The 23,897-nt window shown below is 36.9% G+C and overlaps 1 long non-coding RNA gene across 1 annotated transcript in view; it reads right to left on the bottom strand.

Moving 5' to 3' along the window:
• Window positions 1-2,437: 2,437 nt before the first annotated feature.
• The window catches only part of LOC131902304 (uncharacterized), a 69,601-nt gene continuing 48,141 nt past the window's right edge, over window positions 2,438-23,897 (bottom strand). Inside the window, exon 3 of the long non-coding RNA XR_009377057.1 lies at window positions 2,438-2,761. This is a non-coding gene — a long non-coding RNA (uncharacterized LOC131902304). The remainder of the gene's footprint in view (window positions 2,762-23,897) is intronic.

Below are 23,897 nucleotides of genomic sequence, written 5' to 3'. Positions count from 1 at the left end.
TTATACCATGCAGAATTCTTTAAGGCTTTCCTGAATGTTTAATTATCATTAAACACTGGGAGAAAGTTGAAGAGCTTTGTGAAAACTAGTGAGTTAGTTGCAGTATGTGGTCTAAATAGGTTTGGGATCAGGTTGAGATCAAACCTGACAGATTTGGTAATCAAACAATTCACAAGAAATGCAAATGAAAAAAATGAAACCGAAGGGAAAGGAGTGGGGACAATCTCCAACAGTGACTGAAAAATAAATCAACATCTGTGTTGATTTCAACACAGATGAAATATTCAATGGTATAGACACAGATTCTCTCTATTAACCAGTCATTGAATTCCTGACCACAGCACGTATCTCCCTGTTATTGTCTCACCTGGCATCACTACTGCCACCGTGACCCCGTACGGTGTTACCTTCTCACATAAAATAGCTGAGAAAATGCAAAGCATTTAGCTGATGTCCATATTGATGCCCCCATGACTTAGGTTTCTATCAGGACAGTTGTCAATGTCATGTTTCTACCTTCAAAGCTTCTTCTGTTGCTACAGCATGATGATCTCTCTCACCTAGGTTGGTCTTTGTCTTCTCAGAGGAGAGACTTCAGATGAGAGACACAGACAGTTTACACAAAAGTTTGGCAAAGGAAAGTACACTCTAGAGAAAGTCTGGAACTGTCCTGAAAGTGTGTGGGTGAAGGGTGGGTGGCTATTCATTGGCCTCTGAACTGTAACTGTTAAACATCTTTTAATGGATATAAAGTAGGATATATATTCACAAGATAAGGTGACTTTTTGTTCCTTCTAGGATTGAGGTGGGCTAGATCTTCCTTTAGGATAATCTTTCTCATTATCCTTTTGAAAAGCCATGGAGGTGTGTCAAAATCACAATATATGATGTTATAATGAATCCTAAGGTAGTGGGTGTTTCCTTTATGGTTATGCCTTGCACTGGGGAAGAGCCTGGTACCCCGGTTTCTAAAGTGGTGGGAAGAATCTGCCTGCAGCTTTAAGGATGTTTAACCATGATAATGTTTTCTGACTTGCAGAAGACATAGTTTCTAAGGAATAGCTGGGGTTTCTTTGATTATCTCATGTGTAACTCCTTATCTACTGGTCTATACGTTCCTACTTTGGGAAGCAATGTGTTTGGAGGACTCAGACCTTTTATCAAGAGTCATTCAGCCTTCTGAATTTGCCATGCATTGAGTGTGCTAATTTGTAACAGCCATGGCTATCCGCTATTAACTCTTACTAGTGGGTTCTCTATCCTTGAATTATAGATGACAGAAAGCCACAAGCTTTCATCCTACTTTCCTCAATACAAATTAGGTCTCTACAACAAAATGGAAACTGATGCCACTTACCAGATAAATGCCATGCTTTTGCTTCACTGTTAAGCAAACATACAGGAAAATAAGCTTCATTTTTCTTTCCGTCAGTGGTACTGATGCTCTGTGTTCAGCTTCCATGGTAGCCAAGATGGTTGTGGCCAGATAGATGCTAACGTCTTTTGGGGAACTGCATAATAACTTTTGCTGTGTGCTACTGGCTTTCCTATTTCTAAAAACAATGTCTAAATTTCTACCTTCCTTATGAAGCTAAGATTTGTAGCCTTCCTATTACACAAAGACTTTCTGGGAGCCTGTAACATTGTTCCCACTGAGAATGTGCTTCTAGCCATTCCAGCAGTTTCTAAGGCCTCCAGTCCTCTTCTTAAAATACTCAGAATTTGTATTTCTTATGTGAAAATATCATGTTTAGGCTCTATATAAGCATCGTCACTTGAAAGTTTAAACAATGCACACTCCGACTGAGTCAGCATGTAAGGCGTTCTGTGGACTCCAGCTGTCAGTTGTATACATTGTACATAATCTTTCCCAAGATGACTTATTTTGTAGTACTTTCTAAATCTGAACACATGTTATACTTACCCCCGTTACTTTAAAATGTATACAACTCATAATACTTGCCAGCCAACAGTTGCATAGATGTTTACAAATCATTTTAAGGCATAGGTATTTTTAAAAACTGTTAGTAAACGTTTCACATTGAAATTGCTCCATGGTCAAGTTTTAAAATGAGCAAATAATACCCACACCTTCCAGATTATATAATAACAAAGGGTTCTGAGAGTTTGTCCAGAAAGAAAAACTTATATTGATGCTCAGCTTACCATATGTACTTTGTTTTAAATTATAAATGACTAAATGTTAATACATTAAAGGTGATCTAGTGGCACAATGCTATCACTGATTTAATATTTGACTTAATGATGTCTTCATTGGGAAGTGCTGATTTACTATGTGGGCCTAACAGGCAAGTGAATTGGAACCTGAGAAATGCATCACCACTTTTTTAGTTATTTAGATAAAGTGTTGCCAAGGACAAAAAGAAAATCAGCAGAGTTCTTATAAATGGTTTAAATTTTTAATCAAAGAGGGAAGGTAGATATAGTATTGACTTAGCGGGTCCTTTTTTCATAGCAAAGAGTTCATAAAGACATATTCAATTTATATCTTCAAAGAAAACCGGCAGCATAAGGAATCATTTGGATGCAAGAGTCTCTCGTTTTGATTGTGTGGTTTTCAATCTGGATCTTTAAAGTCATCACCCAGTGACTCTTACGTGTAACTGCCATTCTTGTGCATCCATCTTCATTCAGTTGCCTTGATCAATGCAGGAAAACCTGCCATCAACAGGGTTGCTGAGCTTCGTTGGTATTTGACTTTCAGAAAATGCCTTCATCTCTAATTTTTGTTTATTCAGAACTTTATATATAAAAGAAGAGAATGGAAAATGAATAACTTTAGGAGATTATAATGATAATAATGTAGGTGACTAATGATGAATCTGTCTACTTTGATCACAAACACACGAGAATCTCTGTGTTATGACTTTTTTTCTGCATATTATTATTATTATTATTATTATTACAGAGGATTTATTTATTTCTATTTTATATGCATAAGTGTTTACCTGCATGTATGTCTGTGCACCATATGCATGTCTGGTGCCCACAGATTCCAGAAGACTGTGTTGGTTCCCCTGAATCTGGAGTTACAGATGGTTGCAAGTCACCAACTAGGTGTTGGGAATTGAACCAGGGTCATCTAAAAGAGCAGCCAGTATTCTTAACTGCTGAGCCATCTCGCCAGCCTCTCTGTACATTATTTTCAATTAGAGGAAGACAATGTAAGGGCAAAGGGCAAGATGGGATTTGTTATTTTCATCTTGAAAGCACTTAATAGAACAAACTTCTAAAGGGTAAAGTGTGCATGACGTTTTAGACAATGTTTGGAGAATGCTGGCTTATTGTGACCATTATAGGCAAGAGAATAAGGATTTGTATTTCAGAATCATTTCTTAGCCAGTCCTATGAGCTTGAACATATGACTTAGTCCTTTCATGTTTCATTTCCTCCTATGTATAATGGAATGAAGTTATCTACTTCACTTATACAATAGTTGCAAGTACTAGATGGGACAAACATTTAAATATTTGCTAAAATGCCCAGTATGTATTTGCTTCTGCTAGTTCTTACTAATTCTCATCACTGAAACAAGGAGAGAAATGTGCTTGTGAACCTCACCCTTAACCAGATGTGGACTGAATAGCAGTTATCAAGAGCAAGGGCTGGTGGCAATGGATAGTGTTCAAAACTAGTTTTATCTAATCCCAGCTAAGCCTGGGTCTAGTTAACTAACTCCAATGTACAGACTCATAAGATCTTGCAAACTACTCAAACTCTTTATGAATTTCTCTTTTAACTGATAAAGTCAGGCTAAGCATGACATTTGTTCTGAGGGTATAATGAGGAGTACATATGCAAATGTATGCTTATAACCATGCCTGCCATGTTCAGGCACTCTATTAGATTTTGAGTTTTAGTGAACGTCAATATGGCTCAATACTTGATAATATCTTTAAAGTAAAACCTTAAACTTCTTTTTTATACTCTTGAGAACCCTTCAAAATCTCCATGGGAAATTCAGTATTCAGAAAATTAAGTTCTAGTGAGTGTGTGTGTGTGTGTGTGGGGGGTGTAGTCAGGAGCCTTTAGAATCCAGAACTGGAAGTATTAATTAAAGGCGACAAATGTCTGCACGTCCCCATGACAGCCCTTGCTGTCCTCTGGGCTCACACTTCCTGCTTCTTCTTGGGAGATGCCATATGTGCTCAGAAACCTTCGAGAGTCTTTGCTTAGCGATCTACACTGGCTTCTTTACTTCTCTCTCCTTGATACTCAGCAAGATTAAAATATCAGCCCAATACCCTCATCAAACCTGCAAAGCGTGGGTTATTTCCAACCACAGTGTTTGGATGAAGTCCAGCGATCGAGCACTACAAAGCACATGCTTGCTGATGATATAAACCAAGGAGGAAGCACATAGTATTTGTTTTGACAAGTCTGGCCCCACAGTGTTTGAGAATATGCTACTCTTGCTGTCTCGGCCTTGGAGATTGGAACTATCATTAACACAGTAGTAGAAACCATTGTCCCTTGCAAAGAGTTTTGGTGGCTTTTCATTGCCTACCGAGTAAAAATCTGTCTTAATCCAATATTTAAATATTCCTGTCCGTTGGTTCTAATTTCCCTTCTTTTCTGCAGAAACATTTGCTACGCTTTTATTAGCTGTTCCTGACAGGGTGTCCATAAAACTCTTAAAATTCTGAGGTCAAATTAGTTTAGGAGACACATCTGTTATGTCTCTCTAATTTATGCACTTATCCTTTGAGATACAATAGGCTCTGAAAAGGCTTGCCTTAAAGGAACTCCTCTCATTTTATATAACAAACTCATCCAACAACCAAGCCCCAACTAAACAGAAGCCAAACAAAACCTCTCATGCCTTTTTAAGTATAAGCAGGGGGAGGGAACTTGTTTTAAAAGAAAAACATATTCTCTGAGATTAGTCCAGAACTTTTGACCTACCTAAGAACAAGTAACCATTCTTCATCGACTCCTTGAATGAGGATTGTTGTGGGAACCAGTGTGTGTGTGTGTGTGTGTGTGTGTGTGTGTGTGTGTGTGTGTGTGTTTCCTCAGCCTCATTAAATTCCTAATCCTGGCCTGCATTCTCCCCTCTATCTTGCCAAAAACAACTTGTTCCATTACATCTCCTCCCAGTGGCTCCTCCACCACATTTAGAAGAATATAACTTGATTTTTTTTAAAAAATCCCTTTCTGAGATATACATGATAGATATAGATATATCTTCTGTATCTACTACTTATACTTGGAATCAAATTGCATCATTTATCTTTTACAAATGCAAGTGAAGTGTCTCTATTTCTCGAAATCAATTATCCTTGCTCAGCTTTAAAAAGTGAAATATTGTCTTTGAGTCAAGGCGGTGGATGAGGCACCCTGTCCCTGTTGTGCCACACTAGTGTCTTCTCTTTCACAAAGCCTATCTTCTCAAGATCTTTTGCCATCACCCAGACATTCCTCATAGATTCACTCTCCCTGGGCAGGATACTGCATTTGTAGTTTCTTGCATAGAGAAGACACCAATAGGCAGCGTTATTCTTGTGCTCTCCCTCACTCCCATGATGCTTAGCCTTTTTACAGCTACTGAATGATTTTAGTCATTGGTTTAATTAATGTAGTGAAACCGCTTGCTCTCTGAAAACTTCTTCAGCTTCTGTTATCCCATCTGTAATGTACCGAGCAGGAGGCACAGGCAACAGAGTGGTGCTCAGAATGTGCAGAGCATGTGGTGGGAAGGAGACGGGGCCAGAGCTCTGGAACTGGAGCTGAGGGTGGAGAGGGCAGAGAGCAGGTGGGTCAGCCCACAAAGAGCTCTGAGGGTGAGCCTTACTTGGTTCCACATGGCTCTCAGCTGTCTCTCAACCCACCACAAACATCTCTTTTCCTGGTTTACGGTGGCTCTCCCTCTTGATCTGACATGCTTGAGAGTTGATGTTACATCAGTCAGGCAAATGGGAATGATGATCGATTCTAAAAGGAATAACATGTCCTACAATTCTAATAGCTCGGATAATCACCCTCACAGCCCAACGCAGAATCTTGGTGAGAAAATAGTGGCCTTCATTAACGTGCGGCCGACAGACTCCCCATTGTTTTTACTTGTGCTATTTCTTTGCGCAGGGATATAGAAGCAATAAATTTCCAGGGAAATGAAACTCACTTATCAGATTTCCCAGCATCAAGTTTCATATTAGGAATGAAAAAATCAGTCTAACTGGACTCAATATAGCTGTAAACCAATATATGCAAGCCGTATCAGACATTAAGCCTTTATCGCTGCATGTATAAGCTTCCCATTTCAGTCTGGAAGGAATAACGATTTTCCTAGCTGATATTTAATGATGCAAAATATTCCTTAAAATAACAAATCAATTCAGGCACCATTCAAATAGCCAAATAGTGTTTGTTCTCTTTGGAAAAAAAAAAAAAAAGCATGAATCAAATGAGCACTTTTGTCCTAAAAAGGCACGAATTTTCATGGCAATGGTATTTTTATTGTCTATAGAATGAAAGTAGAAATGCTACAGAACAGTTTATGAGGGGATTTAACTTTGTTTAGAAAAAAAATGTTTTTAATTCTCCCTTCACTCTGTAAGATTTAAAATCAGGTTTTAACCAGTATAATTCACTTAACAGTACTTCAGATTGCTGATATGTCCTCCCATATTTCCAAGAAAATACTTACAGTTTTGTATTGATTCTAAAAAAGCAAATATGTGTTGTTATGAAAAGAAACAGCAATTCCCAGAAATGAATTAGTGTTTAACATCGCCCCTCTAGTTTGGAGAATGAGGAGTTCATCATCAGTATCTCTGTTTTATGTCTGAGTTTTCATAAGTATAAATACATAAGCACAGATGCGCACCACGAGTACATGCTCAAGTTATTGTATATATGATGCACGGTTAAAATTCTAATTAAAGCAGTTAGCTATGATTCTCCATTTAGCAGCATGCAAAGCGAGTAATTATACTTGTTGAGAGAATCTACTAAGCATAGTGCTAGCTTTTGTACAAGAGTGGCCCATGAGCCTTGGAATAAACACCTTTAAAACACGAAAAAGTTGGCAGGGAGGAAAATCAGCATAAATAAATAAATAAATAAATAAATAAATAAATAAATAAATAATTGTGCCTCCTCACCATTACACTGCTCTGTGATATATCGTTCATGAGTAACGTTTCAAATTCATAGTGCAAAAGGTCCAATGCCCTTCCCGTGTCATGCACATGCCTCCAGAATTATTTTAGCCAGTCAGTTTTAAAGCAATATGTGATTACTCTTACATAAGGTGAGAATCTTCAACCCCGAAGCATCTGCATAGTGTTTAAATGGAATGTTCGTACAATCAGTTTCAATTTTGAAGTCCTGTTTAAAAAAAAACTTTGTTGGGGGGGGGGAAACAAAACTTCAAAACTACATTGATTGCACAAAAATGATCATGGTCACTGGGATGTATGAACTCCTAGCGTAAAAGAATGCTTTTAGCTCACAGATAAATTAAAATATTTTGCAAAGTGGAAGGACGGAAAAGAAAAATAAGAACATACAACCAAAGACAAATCCCCCAGTGTAGGAAAAAAAGCAGGAAAAAGAATGGACCTCACAATGTGCTTCGCACTTGCGACTCACCTTCGTTGGATAATCTGGATAATTTGCCCCAAGAACTTTCCTCGGCTCCATTTTCTCAGACAAATTTGCGATTTCTGATCTTCCATTGTCACCACCCTACCCTGTCAGAGAGCACTTAAAGAATATATTATTTATTATTACATTTTAACTTAGCACGTTTTTCCAGTAATGATTGTTTTTTGATTAATAATTAGGTTTGGATTTACACTTTTGTTTCCTTTATATAAAGACAGTGAACCTCACAATCTATCCAGATCCCCAAATTAACCTAGGGAGAAAAGCTTGCAAATTCTCAGTTCAGTTATGGCCCTTTCTCGTGTCCGCCACTAGGAGGCACTGCAGCCTGCCTTATGAGGGGACTGAAATCCGGTGAAGAGTGTTGCACACAGCCACTGCTCCAGTGTCATTCCCTATTTAATGGCTGTCAGTGAGGGGGAAAGACAACGTGGCGGGTAATTAAAACCAAATTGCAGGCAGGAGATGACTGCACAAGAATGATATTGTCATTAATACTGATTTAACATGCACCTGGGTAAGGTGAGGGAGCGCGGCAAGGGAATTCACACTGAAGCCAGGGTTGCCTGATTTAAAGATGTAGTGTTTCCAGCTGAAGCATGTTTAAAAACTGAATAAAACCATCATATTATGACAGTAGAAATAAAACAGAAACAAATGTTCTACATATGTCTGAGGAAAGAAAAAAAAAAAAAACACAAAAAACCCTTCCATTTCTTCCAGCTCCGTGGACTGAGTGTTTCTTGTCTCCTCTGAAGTTCAAAAGTATTTTTGCAGGCCGAGTTGGTTTCTGTCATCATTGGCTCGTCATGTGTGGGATTTTGATCTGTCCCTGGAGTTTTGTTTGCACTATGGAAAAGGGCCATTGAGGCAAACATCACTGTTTTGTGCACACACAAACCACAAATATGTTATAAGAAAGGCGTTCAGTCCTATGAACATTTTAGGGTATTTACACGGTGTATTCACATATTTTCCACTTATAATGAACACCCAATTGTCGTGGAGGTCTAGAGCTGAATCCTCAAAAAAGAAAAAAATAATTCAATCTTCTTTTAGTACAAGGCATTTCTTGAGCTGAACCCTCAAACAGGAAAGAGGCTCAGTTCCATTCAAACCTTAAAATAACTTACTTTTTAGTTTTAAAATGATATTTAAAAATCTCAGAAAACAGTCGCTAATCAGAGGCTCAATAAAGCGTTTAATTTAAGACAAGTGGAGTGATCGGGTAGTTATTAGGATGCTTTGGACCATTTATTTCCATGGTGTAGCTCAGGTGAAAATGTACAAACTCTCCCTCGGCAGAAGAAAAAGCCCAGTTGTTCAGACCATACACAAATTAAAACCTCTCATTATAGAGTTATGGGGCATTACAGGCAGAAAGCACACCAGAGTTAAACGTGTTTATGGAAGGGGATAAATGGTTATAGTTTAGCCTGCGCCTGGAAAGGCTGTGCGGACTGATAAATCTCTCTTCCGGTTTCACCTTAAACGAAACGCGTGCATTATGGAAGTGGCTATCCTTCTGCCTGGTGCCAAAAGAGATGAATCATTAGGGATGTCACAGAGATTTATAATCACACCATAAAGAAAGTAAATTCAAAGAGCATTCCTTCAGCAATAAAGAACATATTATAGAGAGAGAGAGCTTACTGGACAAGGTCAGATAGGAAAAATGATCAAATGGCATGGCTGCTCGATCTAGACAATAAGACTTGTTTTAATATCCTAATCATGATTTTTTTCCCACACTGCTTTGCTATTAACACTTTTAATGGGTTTCACATTGGCAGACCTTTTCTTTCTATATTTATTTGTTGGTTTGCTGTTTCATTCCTTCATTCTGAGCCATGATAATGAGATTGCAAAGCCCGTAATCATGCAAAGAGCAAGATAGCCTCATAATACTGCAAAAATTATGTGTGTGTGTGTGCGTGTGTATGTGTGTGTATACATCTCTATATTACATATAGATTATTATATATAGAGATGTATATACACACACACGCATATATATATACACACACACATACATATATACATATATATATATATATATATATATATATATATATATATATATATATATATATATATATATATATATAGGAGCTGTCACCTTTTTACAGGACTATTCCTGCACTGTTGCAAGATTAGATCCACTGTTGGTGGCTGGTTTTTAGAGGATAAAGTGAAAGATGCAGCCAAAAAGAACTTTATTTCACTTGCCCTTTAGAAAATGTCAAAGAAATTCTCCAATAAGGAGGCTTTCTGTAACTGGGACTTTTGCTGGATGGTGACCCAGCTCGGGCCAGGTGCTCTTTGACATCCCACCTCCAGGCAGGAGAAGCTGCCCTTTGCATGCCAGATGGAAATTCGTTTTCAAAGTCTGTCTGCACATCTGAACTGCAAACCTCTGCAAAGCCTATCTCCACGCGAGTCTGAATTATCTGGGATCAGTGGCTTTTATGAGTGAGGGAAAAGGCCCGCCTGGTCTCTGAGGAGAAATTTGGAGACAAGGAGTGTCCTTCCGTTTCAGGCAGTATAGCGAGAGCAGAACATCTCAAAGCCCGGTTGTTAAGGAGCCTCGCCGACATGAGTGAGAGGGGGAATTGTTTGAAGGGATGGGATGCTCTGTGGTAATGAATACTGACTCAGGAACGGCTCTGGCCCGCAGGTCCTCATGTTCGACGTGGTCTGCTCCAGGGCGCATGTGTTGGGGACATGCACCATAACTACAGCTTGCCTTCCGATTTTCACCCCATTTACTTTGCGATGGAACCTGGCATTCACCATCTTCTGAATGGTTTTCCCAGGTTGCTGTGTAACAAATATAATTTTTCAGCAAGATGGCTGCTGCCACAAGCAGGCTTAGAAATGTCCGTTTTAATTAAACATTTTACTTTCAATTACATTTCACAGTTTACACATGGTGACACAGGCTTTCATCATATGGGCTTGCAAGCAGCTGTATTACTACTGTTTGCCCAGGCAGGGGAAGTTCTGTTAGGGGGAAATGACTCACATATGAAAAACCCAAGTTTTCTTTAACTTGATCTGTGTGAGGCTAATTTAAAAGGGGGAAAAGGAGGGAGAAGAGGAGGAGGGGGAGGAGGAGCGGAGGAAAAAGAAAAGAATGGTAGTCCTATGTTCTGACTTCTGACCAGACTTGGGTTTTTAGTGCCATAAGTCCTCACAGACCTAAAGCGAAAGTAGTGGATGACTGTCACGTGAGTCCCGTACAATTGTCAGTGAGGAAGATGCCATCAAACTCTGTGAACGTTATCCTGCTCAAGTAAAATATATATAATGTTAATTAAAGTCAATCCCCTAAGTACATAGTATGTAGTATATCCCCTAGGTAAATCAGACAGGCTTGGTCCCTGTTCCCAATAGCAGAAGGCCCATATTCACATGGATGAACATCTCTCAAAATGATCCAGGAGCATATATTTCAAGAACCTTTTTTAGATGTTTCCATATTAGGAAAATATCTGGAATACACAGAGTGAGGATGCTCATTCATGGCTTTCTCTGAAGCACAAACTCAAATAATTTCCCATTCTTGGAGCGAGGAAGGGAAATGTTTGTGGGTTCTTGGTACATGATTTAATTTACGAATAAAATTGGGGAATGGTGTGGCCCAGGGCATCCGTTTTTTAAAAGGGAGTCCGAGAGGGCATTCCTGAAGAGGGATTAGTGTGTAAGTCGTAATTTATGATATTTAAAATTAAATATCATGGGCAATTATACCCCAAACAGACATCTGCATTGACACCAAACTGAATTTGCCTTATGCCAATGTTCTCCAGTCTGATGCCCCTACAAATATCTTCTGTGTCAACTCGACAATTTAAGTAGATCTGGCAGGGAATTATGTACAGGTATGGGAGGTTTAATCTGTGTCTTTTAGCTCCACTATTTAACACTTTATCGTTTTCCTTAATTATTATTACAACAATATTATGTGCATTTGTCCTCCTTCCCAGCCCCTCCTTCACCCTTCTTTCCTTCCTTCCTGCATCAGGGAGGGATATGTATGATTGCATTTAATTCTTAGAGCAATACTTTAAGGAAATATCTTCAAATAATTTAGGTTCCTACAATCAGAGAAGCATGGAAAGAAATTATCAGTGTAATCAGTGAATGGGACTGGTGTTAAGATTCACATCTGACCTTCGACATGAAACACATTTTCAAAATTGACTTTAACAAATAAAAAGACTCCCTAAAAAAGCATGTGAGTCAACCAGACAAAGCATCCTCCTGAGGATACAGCACGTACTTGGAAAATGGTCCCCTAGGGAAACCATGGAAAACACACCGTGCACCCATCTAGCATTGTGGGAAGACACCTGCAGGTCTGTGACTATGTTTAGAAAGTGGAAAACGTCTTTGGAAATGATTACCCAGTTTTGAAATTAACTCATCCATCAAAAGATGAACTTCTGGTAACCTAATAAATAGGTTTTCTCCTTATCATTATCATTATTAATGTCTTCATTGTTGTTATTATACCATTCTGGTTGCTGAGAGATGGGTTCTGGTAACAGAAATCTAGGATCCAAGTGCTTTTCCATCATTTAGCCACAGAGGACCTGGGCAAGTAAGCTGCTCCTTCAGTCTTTATTTCCTCCCCTATAATATTTTGATTACCATAGTAACTGGTCTGTGGAGTTATACAAGAATTAAATAAGTGGATGCATATAAAGTACTGCACCCAGGCCTTAGCAAGCAGTTAACACTCAATAAAGGTCAGCTAATTGTTATTCTTATACAGAAGCAAAGCAACATTGCAGCTGCTAAGGGCATGCACATATTGTAGACCTGCTGATTTATGAACCAACAGTTATGAAACTAGACTATGCACCAGCTCCAAAGTTTGACATGAGAAAGCTTTCAATTGAAAATTTTGAGTTAATTAAATACTGTTCTTGATCTTGCCTCAGACTGCTGATGTTATTATCCAGGCTAAGGATTGCAATCAATATCCAATTTACATCTTTATAGCTTTGTAAAAGTATGATAGGAAGTCCTTCTCCAAGATGTTTTCTAGTTTGCCAGTTACTTTGATGACTAGTGATGCTATAAATATTTGTGGTCATGCCATTGAAATGAGAAATCCAGGAACTGAATTTCCATGTGATCTGAGAACTTTTTAAGAACTTCCCAAAGAAGTTTCAGCAGTTGTTATGCCATTCAACATTTGTATAAGAGATGTACGAGTGTTCTACTTTCTGCACATTCTCATCAACACTTGCTACTATCTAATTTTTTAATAAAAGTAATTTGAAGGGCATACAGTGGTGTCATATTGTGGTTATAACCATATTTCTCTAATAATGCCTAATGATGGTAAATATCTTTTCATGATCTCTTGGATCTCTGGTGAAATATTTATTGCTAAGTTACTATTAGATTTTATTTCATTTTTGAATCATGAAGGATTTTTATATGTTTTAGAACAACTTTTTAAAAGTCAGACATATAATTTTAAAATAGTTGTTGCTAAGATATGGATAATATCTCCTTTTGTTTATTCTTTATTGTCTTTTTTGAAGTAGAAAATCTGAAATTCAGTGAAGCCTATTTTAACAAGTCTATGTTTCAGAAACTTATATAATTGAACAGAAAGTGTTTTCTCACAAGTTTTTAATTTAAACTTTTATTTCTCAACACTTTTTTTAAGCCTATGGTCCATTTTGAGCTGGGTATTGTGAGTTAATTGTCTACATGCAGTGTTTACTTGTCTTTGCATCATCTATTAAAAAGGCAATCCTTTTTTAAATTGACGTTTTGTTGAAAAGAATATCAATTGACCCTAAATGTAAACATTTGTTTAAAGAATGCCCCATCTGTTCTATTCATCTAAATCTGTATGCACGATCAACCTTACTGATTAATCTGGATTTATAACAATCTTTCTGTAAGGTAATCAGAATCCTAGAGTGGTGTACTAGATTCTCTATCCTAATCCTAGGGACTAGGACCATGATGAAATGTCATGCTTTTGCTAGGTTACTTGACAATAGTGATATTGGACATGCAATTAAGACCATTAATCTGTGGGCTTGATCAAAAAGCAACCCCTGAAACTCACACGACTCTAATCCGGTTCCATGCATGCCTCAAGACTAGCGTTTTATTGACGTACAGTGGAAGAGGATGTTCTAGAATGTTTCCTGTATGAGAAAGATGTGCCACACTGTTAGTTCTGCAAGGAAGTGGGCAGTCATGTGACAGGAAATGAAGTGGGATCACAAAGCAGAGGGTAGCCTTCCACCAACAGGCGACACAGTAGCGGAGACATCATCTCTACAACCACACAAATGGGAACTCCTCCAAGAGCAGCAATGAGCTCTGAAGAGAACCCTGCGAAAGATGAGAACCAAGCCACTGAGACCTCTGTTTGCTAAGCACAGAAGCCAGCTCTGCAATATTGGGCTTCTTCTGTAGAACACTGTGAGCAGCTAAATGTGTTTTATTTTTTGAAACTGTTGAATTTGTGTCAATTTGTTGTATGACAAAAGTAAGTTGGAAATTAACTTGGTTTATATTTTACAATTAGTAAAACAATTAAAAATAAGTAATTATTGAAAAGATTAAAAATTACAAAAAATTATTATTGGATTAAACAGATGCTTGCTCTGAACTTTATCCTCATGATTTCAAATCATATTCCAAATTCTATATTGTCTTTCAATCAAGATTCATAAACCATTGTTGGACTTTAGATTTTCTACAACCATTTCAGGGGCTGGACAGAACTAAAAAATTCATTTATTTTCTCTATCCTTTTAGATACAGTGAATGTGTAAAGTCTGTCAAATAACCAAAATATAATGCTTGAAAATTTTAAAAGTAACGTTAAAAGGCAATATAACTTCTCCACATCAGTTAATTATATTTTTTAATTTCAGAATCAATGCACAATCTAAGCACTTTTTATTTCCTTTTGCAGGCTGAGTTGGATGTATCGAATTCTATGAGAGGTGCACAACATTAAACTGAATTGTTGTGGCATTGGTTAAAGTTGCCATTGACAATATTGAATCTTTCTGTTTATGGTATCGGCTGTGTCTCCATTGGTTCAATGTTTTTCAGATTCTTTTCAGCAAACTTTTCTTTTAATATATAGATCTTCAGTATATTTTGAAATAAATTCTTAAAAATATTTTACATCCTCTGGTTTCATAATTAGAGTTTTGGATGTTATTTGTCAGTATGAAAAAAAAATGCCATTGATTTTGACTAACATGACTGTATCTTCTACTCTACTTAAATATGTTTATCACCACTTGTAGATTAAAGAGAGATTTCTTAGGAGAATTTGTGTACAGGATTTAGGATTTAGTCAGGTACGAAAAAGTGACCTGGAGTTTAATCCTCCATTCTGAACTTTGTGTCTTTAATTTGTTGTTGTTGTTATGGTTATTGTCCTTACTTGATTTTCCAAAAATGTTTCCAATGGAAGTGGTGTCCACAAAATGGTGCAGTAGATAAGCGTCTTTGCCATGAAGGCCTGTGAACGGAATTTGATCCCTTGTATCCCATGTGAAAGAAAGAGAAAATTAACTCCTGTAAGTTACCCTCTAACTTTCTTCCACTTCAGTTTTTTAATGCCTTTATGAAACTTAGAAATACAATTATTTTCTCAATCTGTTCATATTTAATTCTGTTGTGTATTAATTTCTGCAAGATGCTATATATATATATATATTGGTGTGAGTGATGTTAAGCTTCTTCATTCCATGATGATAGTCCTTCCTGTGTCCTGGGATGGAAAGAGAGCCTCATTCATGAAGCCCAGCACTCGACCACTAGCCTACTACTCTGAACCTGTTTGAACTCTTACTGTCTTCCTAGAATAAACACCAGCTGTTATGATATATGATGCCTTTTATATCCTTCTGGATTCATTTCAGAAATGCTTTATCAAAGATAATTCTCAGAACATAGGTGTCTGTAATAAAATATCAGTGAATGGAGTCCACATTTGCGCTGATGTCAGTCAAAAATTGAAAGCAGAATGGAACTTCCTAATACCATTAAAAACATCTATAAAATCCCTCGAGCTTAATGGTTTAATACTGAATCTGTTCCTCACAAAATGTAGAGGCAGAGCAAGGATTTGCACTCTTAGCACATCTTCTTTATACATCTGCACAACTTTAGTTGAGTAAGATTATGAACATTTGGATCTTCCCTTATCTTCATGCTATATAGCAGTAAAGACAGCCAGAACTGTGTTTGATGAATCAACTAACCTAAGTCTCAAACTAACAGAACCACTAATCCCTCTTGCTCACGTACCGCGCAGATTGCTTCTTCAATGAGAATGGTGCTGAGTCTGTGGTTCAACAACCATTTCAGGTGGCATGAGCCTGTTTTCACTATGGCAGAGACTTGCACATCCTTCAGGTCTGTCCCGCTCCTTCAAAATATCCGGACCCAAGGAATTGGAATACACACAGCTCTAGGTAAGGACCTGGGATTCAAACTGCCTTTATCTAAAAATTTATAAAGCATACATGCTTTATGTGTTACTGTCTGATACTGGTGATTTGTGGATGCTAATTGTTTCATTTATTTATTCTGTTGTTGTTGTGCACATTTATTCACCATTGTATTTATTTTGGAATAGAAGAAGTGGATGACTTCCCACTTGTCTGTAGTAAGAAGTCTAATTAGCAGATACATATTATGAATTTAAAATATGAAATATCAGTGCATTTTAAAAATAAAAGAATTGGGGTATTTGGCAAAGAAACTAAGGGAATATGTCTTAAATTAAGCAAATTCTAAAACATCTTTGCAAAACTGAAAAGTAATGAGATAAATTAAAAATAATATGATTTGTTGAAAATATTGGGGTAAAGGGAGAAGATAAAAATCCAAGAGTTAAATAAAATTGTCCAAACCAACCAGAGTACAAACCTCACAGTTAGAGAATATAAAATAATATTGATTGAGTTAAAATCAACAGCTTTTACAGTAAAAAAAAACTATAACTTTATAAATGTTTAAACAATTTAAAAATTTCTATGTAGAAATATAGTAGACATTAAGCCTACACATACAAATTCAATATAAAAAATCAGGGCTAGAATATCAAAAGATACATTAGAACCAAACTACATACTGACTCTATGTTTAGAACATTGATTGTATTAGTTATAAAATATTTTATGTGGAGCTAGATGGTGGTGGCACGTGCCTTTAATCCCAGCACTTGGGAGGCAGAGGCAGGCAGATCTCTGTGAGTTTGAGACCAGTATGGTCTACAGAGCGAGTTCTAGTACAGCCAGAGCCACATAGGGAAACCCTGTCTCAAAAACCATTCACACACACACACACACACACACACACACACACACACACACACACACACAGAGAGAGAGAGAGAGAGAGAGAGAGAGAGAGAGAGAGAGAGAGAGAGAGAGAGAGACGCACATATTAATCCATTCTCTATATATGAATTGGTTAATTGTGTAACTAAAGAACTCAGGAAATACCTTGAAGAGGCACATAAAATGAAAAGGAAAATTTTAATTAAGGAAATAAAGAAAAGATAATATAACTCAATAATATTGAATACTTAATTCAAAAGTGAGTTCATACAAAAGCAATGCCCTACAAGCCTTATCATTTCAATATAATTACCATTAGAATCTAATATAAAACTATCATTATAATGGCAAAACTCTAAATTTTTCAAGTGAACAAATAATGAAGATATACACCACTATGTTAGAGAAGAGGAATGAAGGAATACTTGCAGTAACTGATTTCAAAGTATATTGTATCATGAAATCATCATTTCCAAATGGTGGTAATATTGTAGAGGTATGTTTAATAGAGGTGTGTGCGTGTGTGTGTGTGTGTGTGTGTGTGTGTGTGTGTGTGTTCAAGTATATGGAGGTCAGAAGTGAACCCAGATATCATTCTTCAGAAGTTATCTACCTTACTTTGTGAGGTAAAGTTTTATCATTATAAATTGGGGCTTACCAATTAACCCAGAAAGGTTATCCATCAAGCTCCAGGGATCCTTGTGTCTAGGCTTCCCCATCACCAGGCATACAGATTTGTGCCACTACACCCTACATTTTCTGTATGTTCTGAGAAGCAAACTCAAGTTCTCATGCTTGCACACCAAGCCTTTTACTGACTAAACTGTCTTCTCAGTCACAGAAGGAGATATTTAAAAATGTTTCCGAAATAAAACAATCATATATGTAAATCTAATGCATAATAAAAAAAAAAGAAAGGTAGAAGCTGAGGAGATAGCTCAGCCATGAAGACCACTGGTGTCCAGTATGCCACAACTGCTTATACCACCACCTCCAAGAGATCTGACACCCTCTTCTGGCCTCTGCAGTAACTGCATAGAAACACACATGTTCATACTTTAAAAATAAGTCTATTAAAATGTTATACAAAATATCTGAAGAAGATGCAGTCAATGACTGGAAAAGTTTTCCTTCGATGTAATTTAACATACTTTTTGTTTGCAAGTAATAGGTGTCACAACTTAAGAAAACCAAAATTGAGAAATAATCCCATGTACCACATGGAATAATATTAGAACTATTTATCCTAATCTGTAAATATATTGCACTAATCAATCAATCAATCAATAAGTTACCATGGGAAATATAGAGAAAGGCATATGAAATGTTTCACATTTAATTGTTTTTTTTTTTTTTTTTTTTTTTTTTTTTTTTTGGTTTTTCGAGACAGGGTTTCTCTGTGTAGCTTTGCGCCTTTCCTGGAACTCACTTGGTAGCCCAGGCTGGCCTTGAACTCACAGAGATCCGCCTGGCTCTGCCTCCCGGGTGCTGGGATTAAAGGGGTGCGCCACCACCGCCCGGCATTTGATTGTTTTTATTTTTAGTTGCACATTAAATACTCACACATTAGGTATCAGTAATGTCCTAGAAAGACGGTTACCACACATTGAGAAATATACATTCTAATAACAGCTTTAAGTGAGTAAAATTCTGCAACAGAGATGGCAACCTAGTTAATTTTGTTGATCACAATTTAAAGCATGTACTCTATTGTGCAGCAATCCCACTTGTAGGACATCATCAATGTCAATCTTCACACATTCTTCCAGAAAGCAAAAGCAAAGAAATGCTCCTCCCTAACCTGTTTAACCAGACCATCAGAACTCTATCAGTCTCTTTTGTCATTACAATGGCAGAATAACCAAGGGAGACAATTAAGGAAGGGTTTGTTTTGGTTCACAGTTTGAAGGTCTAGTGCCCCTAGTGGACAAGTCGCAGTAGAAGGAGAATGAGGAAACCAGCCACACTGCACCTGAAGTCAGGAGCATGGAACTATGAGTGCTGATCCACACTCGCTCCCATTTATTCAGTCATGGGCCCAGCCCAGAGAATGGTACTGCTCACGTTTAGGGTTGATCTTCCTTCCTACTTTAGTATACCAGTTCTCGAAACTCCTTCACAGATATGCTCAGAGGTTTCCTCTCTATGTTATGGATCTTAGGATCATCATAAATTCCATAAATTTAATAATCAAGCTAACCATCACAAGTCTACCGTTGCTGTCCACTTGACACACAAATGTATCATTTTAAACATAATTTTCTCTATATTTCTCTCATAGGCTTATGGTCATCTCATATTGTAAAAGCATTTAGGCCACTTTCAAAAGTCCCAATAATTTTTAAAAGCCTTCTAATTATTCAAAAGTTCAAAGTACAAGGAGTCTTCTGAAATTCAAGACAATCTCTTAAGTATGAGATCCTATTTTAGAAAAATTTAAAATCCTGTTTTCGTTCTCATTCTAAGAGGGAGAAGCAGGATATAACAAGGAAGAATTTGACTGAAGAAAACTGAGACACAAAATCCTACAGCTCCATGTTCCTCCTCCGTGGCTCCTGTGGCTCCTGGTGGAATCTCCATAGTGCTTAGTTAGCTCTGTCTCTCTAGCTTGTTGTCTGCAATACACATAGACCCTCTGTGAGCCAACACCATTACATGTATGCACCTTTCTGAATATATGCCTCACAGTTCCAACATCTCTGGCATCCCTTGCAATTAAGATTTTACCTTTGCACATTCAACGGTCTCTCTGGACGACTGATTCTGTCAAACACTGTCTTGCCTCAGTGGATCTCTGAATTGTGGTACAAGATTTCATGACACCTTTAATCTTACACATTTCACACTTGAAAAACCAGCGATGTGTGGAAAATACTGCAAAGTTCTATTGCCAACTAAGGGTGGAGCATGTCCCATAGTACCATCGTAGCATTGACATTTTTGAGCTGACCTGGAGAAACACTTCCCTGGGTGGATTATTTGAGCAAGAAATACCTTTAAAGATAGTCTCAGTTTATACTCTCTCCTTCATATTAATTTTCAATTTCACAAGATGAAGTCATTGATAGGAAGGTTCTTACACTCAAGGGTAAGTCCTTGTGCAGAACATCAGGTTTGTCTTTAATGGGAGTAATCTTTTTAGCAATTGCAGCTGCTTTTGATACTGCCTTGTGATAGTAAACTCCATTCTTTTATTTACAAAACTTTACATTTTTTTTTTTTAGTCTTCCTGCTCCACTTTTGGCTCTCTTCTTGTTGTAGAACTAGATGAAACAGTAGCCACACCACACTCTGAATATTATCCTGTCTTGGCATTTCCTTCTCTAAACAATTTACCCCTTACTCCTTAGCCAGCCTCACTCAAGTCCTCAAGACACAGGCAGAATGCATCCAGATTCTCTGCCTGAGCATAACCCTAATGGATGCAAGCCAACTTTCTGATAGAGTCCTTGCTCTCTAGAACCTGGTGGGCTCCACTGTCAGCACTACTTTTGACATTCTGGTATTCAAAATTCCTGCAAGGAAGGTACATTAAACTCTGTACCTTATATTATTCAAGGTATTTTTGAGTTCATCATTTTAAATTCTTCCATATTTTTCCACAGACTATTTGGTCTGGGAATTGTACAGTTTGGTTTTTCACAATAACCACCTCATTATTGATAACAATGTTCTGTATTAGTTGCAGTTTCATTGTTTTGACAAAAGAAACAAGAAAAGAGGGATTTATTTTGGTTCACAGTTTGAGAACACAGCTCATGATGGCTTGGAAAACATGGTTGTAGGAACACAAAACAGCTATTCCTATTGCATCTGTCTGTGGTCAAGAAGCAAAAAGTAACACTCATCTTGATTTTATGTAGTTATGTAGTATAGACTCTCTTCCTATGGAATGATACCACCCACATGTAAGTTGGAACTTCCCACCTTATAATGTAACAAAGAAACCCCCTCACAGACATGCCCATAGGATTGTTTCTATGACGATTCTAAATATTATCAAGTTTAACCATGACAGTATCTTTGAGTAAATGTATGGTAGGAACATTTTAAAAACTGCACATTCTTAACCAGTCATCATAAAACTAGAATCAAAAAAATCAAAGTAAAATATTTGTAATTTAAACAGTACAAATAAAGAGTAAACAAAACTGAGTTTATTCTAGAGATGCAAGGTTTGCTAAACGCTTAACATTTAGCAACCTTCTAATAAAATTGATCTAAACAAGAAGTAAAAGAAATTATACTATATAGTGACCCTATTAAAAGATTTGATAGTATTAAAAATCCAATTTATAAAAGTCATTTGCAATGGCTGGATGGTGGTGGCACATGCCTTTAATCCTACCACTTGGGAGGCAGAGGCAGGCAGATCTCCAAGTTTGAGGCCAGCCTGGTCTGCAGGGTGAGTTCCAGGGCAGCCAGGGTTACTCAAAGAAACCCTGCCTCGAACATCCTCCCCTAAAAGCCATATGCAAGCTAGAAAAGACACTTTCTAAGCTTGATCAATGATATCTATGAAACCTAAAATAAATACACACAGTGATTGTGTAATAAAGCTTCCCACTGGAACTGGAGTTATAGATGAGGGACTGTGAAAGGATGACTGTGTTTACTGCATTTATGAAACATCACACTGGAGGTCCTACACAGAGATAAGTTAATTTGTAGCAAAGGTTGAAAAACAGTATTTGTAGATTTGAGCTAACTATATAAATGGCAGAAAGTAGACATGATAGCTCATAGGGAATATTCCATTTGTTGGCTTATGTCACTGTGACAAAATACCTGGGACTGACCTGCCATTTAGAAGAAATGAAGGCTGACTTGGGTTCATGATTTCAAAGTTCAGTCCATGTTCTCTTGGTCTTGTTCTGTTTGGTTCTAAGGCAGCCCAGTATATCATGTCAGAGCATGTAGCGTAGGAAAAGTTCACTTCATAGCAACCTAAAAGGCCAAATTAGAGAGCAGAAAGTGCCAATAACCCCTTCAAGATCGAGCTCCCAAAGATTTAACTTCCTCCAAATAGGTCTGAGGCCCCAAAATTTCTACTACTCCTGGAGTAGTAGAAACTTCTTGTGAACAATACCCTAGCACATGACCTACTGAAGGAAACTCCATACTCAAATCACAACATATATAAGGTATCCTAGCAAATAGTAGGATTCTATGAAATGAATACTATGACACTAGAAATACATAATGATACAGGTTAGTTGGTCAAAAAGAAATATAAATACACACACACACACACACACACACACACACACACACACACGCTTACTGTGTGCTTCCTCTCAGAAAAAAATATATATAGAAAACAAGTTCCACTTTTATGTGAATTCTCTTACTTTCGGGTAAAAGGGCAATGTTTAACTCTTTATGTTTTCTAAATCTTGACTGTAATAGCAATGTCAGAAAAATCTTCCTTTCTACTTAAATAAAGAGGCAACAATTTCAATTCTATACCTGGTGTGCAATAGTGGATACAAAGATGGTTTGTACATCCCACATTCCCAGCCTGGGTCCCTGGGAAGCAAAGACTAATGTCTTTTTCTTCATTATTTTTATTTAAGAGTAAGAGATGTAAAGGACAGTGTGAAGAGGTAAACACAGTAATAATCATCATCACTTTTAAATGAACAATGCGTATGCTAATACCCATGCTAGTTTCCTGAAACATGAGGCTGATTTCTAGCTCTTAACAGCTCACCTCATGTCCCTGGACAAAACAAAGGACTACATGCCCATTCTGTTGCAAGAGAAGGTGGCACTTTATGGATTCTCTCCTTTTGTAGAGTCACCCCAAAACAGAAGACATTGGATTGGCTTGTAGACTTGAATGAGAATTCCCCTTGAACATTGAAATGGACTTAACTCATTTCCTTCTGTGTAGCTGATGCATTTTCTAAACAGAACATGGAGATTTCCTGTTATATCATTTTTAGTCCGATTGTTAACTTCAGGCTGAGCTAAATTCCTGATCCAAAATAAACCGTGGGTTACTTTCTATGTAGAAAAATATTTCAAATAAGAATAAATTAATATAAGGTTTTTTATAATGTACATTAGATGTATATTTTAAAATTCTCTGAACATTAAGAAATGAATGTTTCAGAGTTAAAGAAAACAATAAATTTATTTCAGGAGACATTAAAATTGTCTCTGCATTCATGATGATATGGACTACATCTTGGACCATGCCACCTGACTTATAGACATGATTGGGGCCAGAAATATCTCTAGTTTAATTATAATGAGAATGGTATTCCAGTCAAAAAGGGTGCTCTGTCAGGAGCCCTAGAATTATGACTACAAAAGATGTTTTTAATCTTATAAAAAACCTATTTTCTCAAATGTTCATAGAAATTTGAATTATAATCTATTATTTATATTTTCATATTATTCCCTAATTTTTATTACCAGATGCTCAAGCCTTATTAAACTGAACAGCATGAGGTTAGCATTCAAGTTTTAGGCAGAAAAGCTTAATTCTAAAACATTGTACTATAGTTTAGCTATTTATCTATAATCAAATATATAGTAATTAGATAAAATGCAATAGTATTTTATATCCATCACTCAAAGTAATCTAATTTATATTTATGACTTCATAATTATATTAAGTGGCAATGATGACTAGAATCTTATATATTGAGAATGAGCAATTGATAAAAGATAGACTTTTATCTTTTCCTTGGTTATTCAATCTCACTAATTACACATTTAATAATGATCAATTACACATTAATGCACATAATTGTTTTATTAAATCTAAACCATAGTTAAATGCTTATTTAATAATCTAAGTTAGCATTGCCCTTTAATCTCTGTCAGTAAATTAGAATTGCATTCACCCACCTAAATTTTAAATTATATCTTGTTCTCCTCTCTGCCTTCTTGTCTTGTATTTTA

This window comes from Peromyscus eremicus, chromosome 1 (assembly GCF_949786415.1).
Source record: "Peromyscus eremicus chromosome 1, PerEre_H2_v1, whole genome shotgun sequence".
Classification (NCBI taxonomy): domain Eukaryota; kingdom Metazoa; phylum Chordata; class Mammalia; order Rodentia; family Cricetidae; genus Peromyscus; species Peromyscus eremicus.
Note: the sequence above shows the minus strand (reverse complement) of the source record. Positions and strands in the feature narration are given on the sequence as shown.